The following is a 7,500-nucleotide window of genomic DNA, read 5'->3' on the forward strand; positions in this document are numbered from 1 at the left end:
CCTTCCTACCTCTTCACTTCAGGTTTGCACATGGATTAAATCATCTAGCAGCCCCACAGTTTTTTTTCTTTCTTAATACCAATATAAGTCGTACATTTCTGTACTAAATCACTTTGACACGTTAAAAGAATCAGAGGAAAGTTCAAGAGCCTTGTCGAACACGCACATAGCTTCCCAGTTGATCGATAGCGGTTAATGGGTTGATGGGGGGAGGGGGAGAAGCTAATGGGGTAATAGGGAGGTGGAGAGTGTATACATTCCTCTGGTTGAGTTATTGTATTTCCAGGAAGAAAAACTCGGAGGAATGAATGGGGTGGGTGGGGAATGGAGAGGGGGAGAGGGGGAATAGGATAGGAGGAATGGGGGAGGGGGAATGGGAGAGGAGGGATAGGAGTTGGGGAATGAAGGAGGGGAATGAGGGAAGGGAAATGGGAGAGGGGAATGGGAGAGGGGAATAGAGGAGGGGGGAGGGGAAATAGGAGAGGGGAATTGGGTAGGGGAAATAGGAGAGGAGTAATGGGGATGGGCAATGGGAAAGGGAGAATGGGATAGTAAGGGTTTAGGAAAACACGGATGTACTACAGTATGTTTACCAAGTACAAAAGACTATAAAATCTGTTTTGTACTTTGTTGGAGACGAAGCATGAATATAATGTGTACTTTCATATAAGTACTTCTGTGAATATATGTGTGTACTCATATGTGCATGTGTGTGTTACTGTGTATAAGTGTATGCTGTGGATATTTGTGTGTGTGTGTGTGTGTATGTGTGTGTGTGTGTGTGTGTGTGTGTGTGTGTGTGTGTGTGTGTGTGGATATGTTTGAGTGGATATGTGTGTGTATGTGTGTTCGCGTGTGCGTGCGTGTGTCTGTTCGTGCGAGCGTGTGTGTATGTGTCCGCGTTATATACATACATACGTGTCTAAAAAGTCACACATGTATTCGAATACACCAAAACCTCAGAACACTTAAAAGGAATAAAGACCAACACACAGAACACACAGAACCGAGGCACGCAGACTGACAGGCTGACAGACAGACAGGGAGACAGACAGGGGGGGGGGGGCAGCGAAACTCGACACGCCACACGAGAAGCAGAATTTGCAAATGATCTACGAGATTCCAGAGAGAGCCGGTAAATTCATATGACAGTCCCGGGCACTACACGGTGGCTACTTAAGGTCGAAAATTGACTGCAAAATGATGGCTCATTGCAAGGAGTGTATGCAGTATCTGCAAGTCTGTGAAAGAGTTATATGTTAAGAAAGAAGGAAAATGATGGTTGTCGTAAAGATAATATTTAATGATCCTGATACTGATATATATGGATAATCATGATAATCATCATTTTTCAGATGACATTAATGTTGAAATTTAGAACAAAAATTAACAATAATCAAACGGATATAATTTCAAAAGATACTATACAATAACTGAAAAAAGAAAAGATCAATACTTTTATATGTTAATAGTGTTGGCATGACTTGCACATTCTTCTTCGGCGCACGATATCAATAATGCCACAACTAACGGAACGTGTTAGAGATTGCAAGAGTCGTCGTTGCAATGGAAGAAAGAGCAACAGCAAAAGCAATATTAATGGCACTACCAGCAATAACCAGAACACCATCAATAACATTAGAAGAAGCAATAACGATAAAAGCCTGGGGAGAGAGAAAGAACGAGAGAAAGAGAGAGAGAGAAAAAAAAGGAAACAGTTTGCCGATAATCTCTCTCTCTCTCTCTCTCTCTCTCTCTCTCTCTCTCTCTTTCTCTCTCTCAATCTCTCTCTCTCTCTTTCTTTCTCTCTCTCTTCTCCTTCTCTCTCTCTCTCTCTCTCTCTCTCTCTCTCTTTCTTTCTTTTTCTCTTCTCCTTCTCTCTCTCTCTCTCTCTCTCTCTCTCTCTTCGCTCTCTCTCTCACTCTCCTCTAGCCGGCTGACTTTTTCTTGTGCGTGGGAACAGTTGATGGCCGAGGAAAGGCAGAGACTGGGTGAGGTCTGTGTGATGGGGTAATAGTCCCTTGCGTCCTTTAGCCCACTCTCGATCTGTCTCTCCTACGTTGCGGCTGTTTGTCTGTATTCTCTGTCTCTTTGTTTGTGTGTGTGTATGTTTATCTGTCTGGCTGGCTCTCTTTGTTTCCCTTCACCCCTTTTTCTTTCTCTAACTGTGGGTCTGTTTGTCTGTCTCCCCCCTCTCTCTCTTTCTCTATGTCTCTGTCTCTGTCTCTGTCTGTCTTGTCTCTCTGTCTCTCTCTCTCTCTCTCTCTCTCTCTCTCTCTCTCTCTCTCTCTCTCTCTCTCTCTCTCTCTCTCTCTCTCTCTCTCTCTCTCTCTCTCTCTCTCTCTCTCTTTCTCTCTTTCTTTTACTCCTTCTCCCTCTCCCTCTCTCTCTCCCTCTCTATCTCTGTTTGTCTGTTTGTCTCTCTCTCTCTCTTCTTCTTCTTCTTCTTCTTCCTCTAATGGCGTGTTTTCCGTCGCGTTCGAGACACCTGCAAAAGATGAATGTGTTATTGCCAAGACGCTGTTTCTGCACCAATTCCTTCTTTTCTTTAGTTTCCTGTTTCTTATTTGGTTTTCTCTCTCATTCTCTCCATTTTTCCTTCTTCTCCTCCTCTATCTGTCGCCCTTTTCTCTCACTCTATTCTTTTCTGTTCCTTTTCCCATCTTTCCCATTATCTTATTTCTTTTACTTCTCTTCTTCCATTTTTTTCCCTCTCTCTTTCTTCCTTTTCGTGTAAACTTCTCCTTTCCTTTCTCCCCTCTTTCTTTTTCTTTCTCTCCTCTTTGTCCTGCTCTTCCTCCCCCTCGTCCTCCTCCTCCTCTCCTCCTCCTCTCCTCCTTTTCCTCCTCTCCTTCTCTCCTCTTCCTTCCTTTCTCCTCCTTCTCCTCCTCCACCTCCTCTTTCTCCCCCTCCTCCTCCTCCACCTCCTCCTCCACCTCCTCCTCCTCCACCTCCTCTTTCTCCCCCTCCTCCTCCTCCACCTCCCCCTCCTCCACCTCCTCCTCCTCCTCCTCCTCCTCCACCTCCTCTTTCTCCCCCTCCTCCTCCTCCACCTCCCCCTCCTCCACCTCCTCCTCCTCCACCTCCTCTTTCTTCCCCCTCTCCTCCTCCTACCTCCCCCTCCCCCTCCCCCTCCCAGAATTTGCATAGCCGCCAAAATTTCATATCTGCATTAAATCCAGACGAATAATGTTTGTAACCCCCCCCCCCCTCCCCTTTTGCTTTTATCACAAGAGCAGCCATCTTGCTTATTACCATCATATACTCTTGTTTATTCATTTTAATGCGTTCTCTGTGCCTTTTTTTTTTGCTTTTGCTTTTTATCTCTATTTATCTTTTTTCTCTCTGACTGTCTACCCATTTATCTCTGTCTGTCTGTCTGTGTCTGTCTGTCTGTCTGTCTGTCTGTATGTCTTTCTCTGTCTGTCTGTCTGTCTCTGTCTGTCTGTCTGTCTGTCTTTCTCTCTCTCTCTCTCTCTTCTCTCTCTCTCTCTCTCTCTCTCTCTCTCTCTCTCTCTCTCTCTCTCTCTCTCTCTCTCTCTCTCTCTCTCTCTCTCTCTCTCTCTCCCTCTTCCTTTAGCGTCATCCCCCTTATTCTAAATTCCGATCCTCCATCCCTTCACCCTTTTAAAATCGGTCTTTCCCGTTTCCTATTTCCGGTTCATCGACGTCCTTTCAAAATCCTTGTTGACCTTGCTCCAGCTCCTCTTTATCTTCTTATATTTTCCTCCTTTCATCCTCTCTTCTTCTTCTTCTTTGTTCTTCACATCCTTCGCTTCTTCTTCTTCCTCTTCGCCCTCTAATTTTCCTCTCTTCCTCTTTCTCTTTCACTATTTTCATCCTCCTCCTCCTCCTCCTTCTCTTCCTATCTCCCACCCCCTCCTCGCCTCCTAATCCTCCATCTCCTATTCCTACCCTCCTCCCTCCTCCTTGCCTTCCTCCTTTTCTTCTCCCCCCTCCTCCTCCTCCTCCCTTCCTCCCTCTCCCTTTCCAACCCCTCCCATTCCTCCTCCCCTCCCATTCCCCTTCCCCCTCTCTACTCCTTCTCTCCCCTCCCCTCCCCTCTCGATTCCCCTCCCCTCCCTTCCCCCCTCCCTCCCCTCCCTCCCCTCTCTCTCCCCTCCATCCCCTCTCTCCCCTCCCCTCCCCTCTCGATTCCCCCCTCCCCTCCCCCCTCCGACCCTCCCTCCTCTCCCCTCCCCCCTCCGGCCCTCCCTCCCCTCCCCCCTCCGGCCCTCCCTCCCCTCCCCCCTCCGGCCCTCCCTCCCCTCCCGACCCTCGCAGACGCAGCGGCACCGAGGCTGGTTTTAGTCTCGAGATAAACACGAACATTAGCCTTATCCTCTCTCTGTCCTTTGTTGCTTTTCCTCTGTTCCTCCTTCTTCGCTCCTTCGCGTCTTCCTTGTCTCCTCCCTCCGCTTCTTATGTTTGTATTCGTATTTGTTGTTGTTGTTGTTTTCTTTTTCTGTTTGTATGTTTTTTCTTCTTTTATTTTCTTTATTTTTTCTTTCTTTTTGTGTGATATTTTCTCTTCTTGTTCTCTTAATTTCATATTTTTCTCTGTCTGATTCTTTCTCGCTTTCTCTCTCTCTCTCTCTTCTCTCTCTCTCTTCTCTCTCTCTCTCTCTCTCTCTCTCTCTCTCTCTCTTCTTCTTCTTCTTCTTCTTCTTCTATCCTACTCTCTCATCCATCTCTGTCTACGTTCCCTACTTTTACCTCATCTCAGTTCTTCATTTCCTCTCCTCCTCTCTTTCCTTCCTCTTTTTCCTTCCTTCCCTCTCTTTCCTCTTCGCCTTCCTTACCTCTCATCTTCCTTTTCTCTCTTTCTCTTTCCCCCATTCTTCTTGTTTCTTCCTTCCCCTTTCCCCAATTCCTCTTTTTCTCTTCCTTCTCTCTCTTTCTCTTCCTGCCTTCCTTGCCTTGTCTCCCCTCTCTCTTCTTAATTTGCCTTCCTCTCTTCTCCTTGTCTCTGCTCTTTTACCTTCCTCTCTTCCTCTTTCTTTCTTTCTTTCCTTTGCCTCTCTTCTCTCTTCCCTTTCCTTCTCCCTTGCCTCTCTTCTCTCCTCCCCTTCCCCTCTCTTCTCTCTTCCCCTTGCCTCTCTTCTCTCCTCCCCTTCCCCTCTCTTCTCTCTTCCCCTTGCCTCTCTTCTCTCCTCCCCTTCCCCTCTCTTCTCTCTTCCTTCTCCCTTTCCTCTCTTCTCTCCTCCCCTTCCCCTCTCTTCTCTCCTCCCCTTCCCCTCTCTTCTCTCCTCCCCTTCCCCTCTCTTCTCTCCTCCCCTTCCCCTCTCTTCCTTCTCTCCTCCCCTTCCCCTCTCTTCTCTCTTCCCTTGCCTCTCTTCTCTCCTCCCCTTCCCCTCTCTTCTCTCCTCCCCTTCCCCTCTCTTCTCTCCTCCCCTTCCCCTCTCTCCGCCGCATCCTGAACACCCAAAGCCGTCTTATCTGGCAGGTTTATCCCCTCGCTAATGGTGAATAAAAAAGAGAATATGGGAATAAAACACTCCAGTTGCACGCTCGAATAATTGCGACCCTCATCTCTCTCCTCCTCCTCCTCTTGGTCTTCCTCTTCCTTCTCCTCTTTTTCTTCTTCCTCCTCCTCCTCCTTTTTTCTTCTTCCTCCTTCCCCTTCTCTCCCTCTTCCTCTTCCTTCTCCTCTTCTTCTTCCTCCTCCTCCTCTTCTTCCTCCTCCTCCTCTTTTTTCTTCTTCTTCTCCTCCTCCTCCTCTCCTCTCCTCCTCCTCCTCTTCCTCCCTTCTCCCCATCTTATCTTCTTCCCACGCTCCTTCTTTTTTTGTGTTGCTTCACCCACTCTCTCCTTCCGCTTTCTTTCTCCTCCCCATCTTCTCCTTTCCCCCGCTTCCTCTCTTCCCCTCTTTCCCTCTCCCCCTCTTCTTCTGCTGCGTCCCCTCACCCCCCTCCTTCCCCTTGCTCTTGTTATTCAGTCACCGTCCTCTTTTATATGTCACATTTCTCCTTCTCTTGTTCCTTATCTTTCCCCTCTCCTCCTACAAATCCTCCGCTATCTTTCCACTTCCCTCTCTATCCCTTCCCCACCATATTTACCATCTCCTTTTCCTTCCCTTTATCACAAAATCTTCCCTTCCTTCTTATTATCAAATTCTTCCTTTCCTTTCCTTTCCCCTTTTCCTCCCAGTCTTCCCTCCTCTCCCCTTTGTCACGTTCTTTCAATACTTCCCTTTATCACGTTCTCCTCCCCTTCTTCCCTTCCCTTCTCCCTTTACCTCCCAGAATTCCTTCCCTTCTCTTTATCACAATCTCCTTTCTCTCCCTTCCTTTTAGCACAATCTCCTTCCTTTCCTTCCCTTTCTCACGTTCTCCTCCCTTCACTTCCCTTCGCTTTATCAAATTCTCTCCCTCCTTCCCATCTCCCTCTCCCCCTCAGCCTTCCTTCCGTCAGCCTGCTGGAATGAGTCACACAGGAATACCCTGGCAGGCTGCCAGGATTCGCCTCCTCCGCTTTTAATACATCCAGACCACGTTGAACTCCGCCAGACTACAGCCAGACTACAGCCAGAGACTACTGCCAAACTATAGCCAGACTACATCCAGATTACGGCCAAACTATAGCCAGACTACAGCCAGACTACATCCAGACTACGGCCAGACTACACCCAGAGACTACGAGCAAACTATAGCCAGACTACAGCCAGACTACGGCCAGACTACGGCCAGACTACGGCCAAACTACACCCAGAGACTACGAGCAAACTATAGCCAGACTACACCCAAATTGCTATAGCCAGACTACAGTTCTCACGCCGTCTGACGCTGCTAGACTGTAGTCACCTTACCATGAAATGCTGATAGGCTCTAGCCTACATACATACATGAAGCTTTAGATAACACACACGTCTTCTGGCTCTGGAAAACACGTTATTTTGCGTTGTCTGGTTTTAAAAGACGCGTTCGTTACGTCGCTTGGTTTTAGAAAACATATCTTTTACTTCGTCTGGATTTAGAGAACATGGTCGTTTCGTAACTTGGTTTTAGATAACATGTATATTACTTTGTATGGATTTAGAAAAAAACAAAAACACAAAAAAACGTGCATTGTGTCACCTAGTTTTAAAAAACATTTCTTACTTCGTCTGGATTTTGAAAACATGTTCCTTACGTCACTTGGTCTTAGAAAACATATCTTTTACTTCGTCTGGATTTAGAAAACACGCACATTGCGTTCCTGGGTATAAAAAGCAATATATAACGTCGCTTGGCTTTAGAAGACACATTTACTACTTCATTTTACTTTAGAAAACATGTATATTACCTCTTCTGGCTTTTGTTAACTCAACGAAGGACAACACTGAACTCTACTATGATAAGTAACGCTACTGGAATTAGCGGGGCATGTTTGTTCAAGCAGACTCTGAACTCACAACTTTGTTTTAAAGCTATTTTCAATTCAAATTAAACCCGCGCAGTTTAAACATCACGAGAGAGAGAGAGAGAGAGAGAGAGAGAGAGAGAGAGAGAGAGAGAGAGA

This window comes from Penaeus monodon, chromosome 11, assembly GCF_015228065.2.
Source record: "Penaeus monodon isolate SGIC_2016 chromosome 11, NSTDA_Pmon_1, whole genome shotgun sequence".
Taxonomy (NCBI): domain Eukaryota; kingdom Metazoa; phylum Arthropoda; class Malacostraca; order Decapoda; family Penaeidae; genus Penaeus; species Penaeus monodon.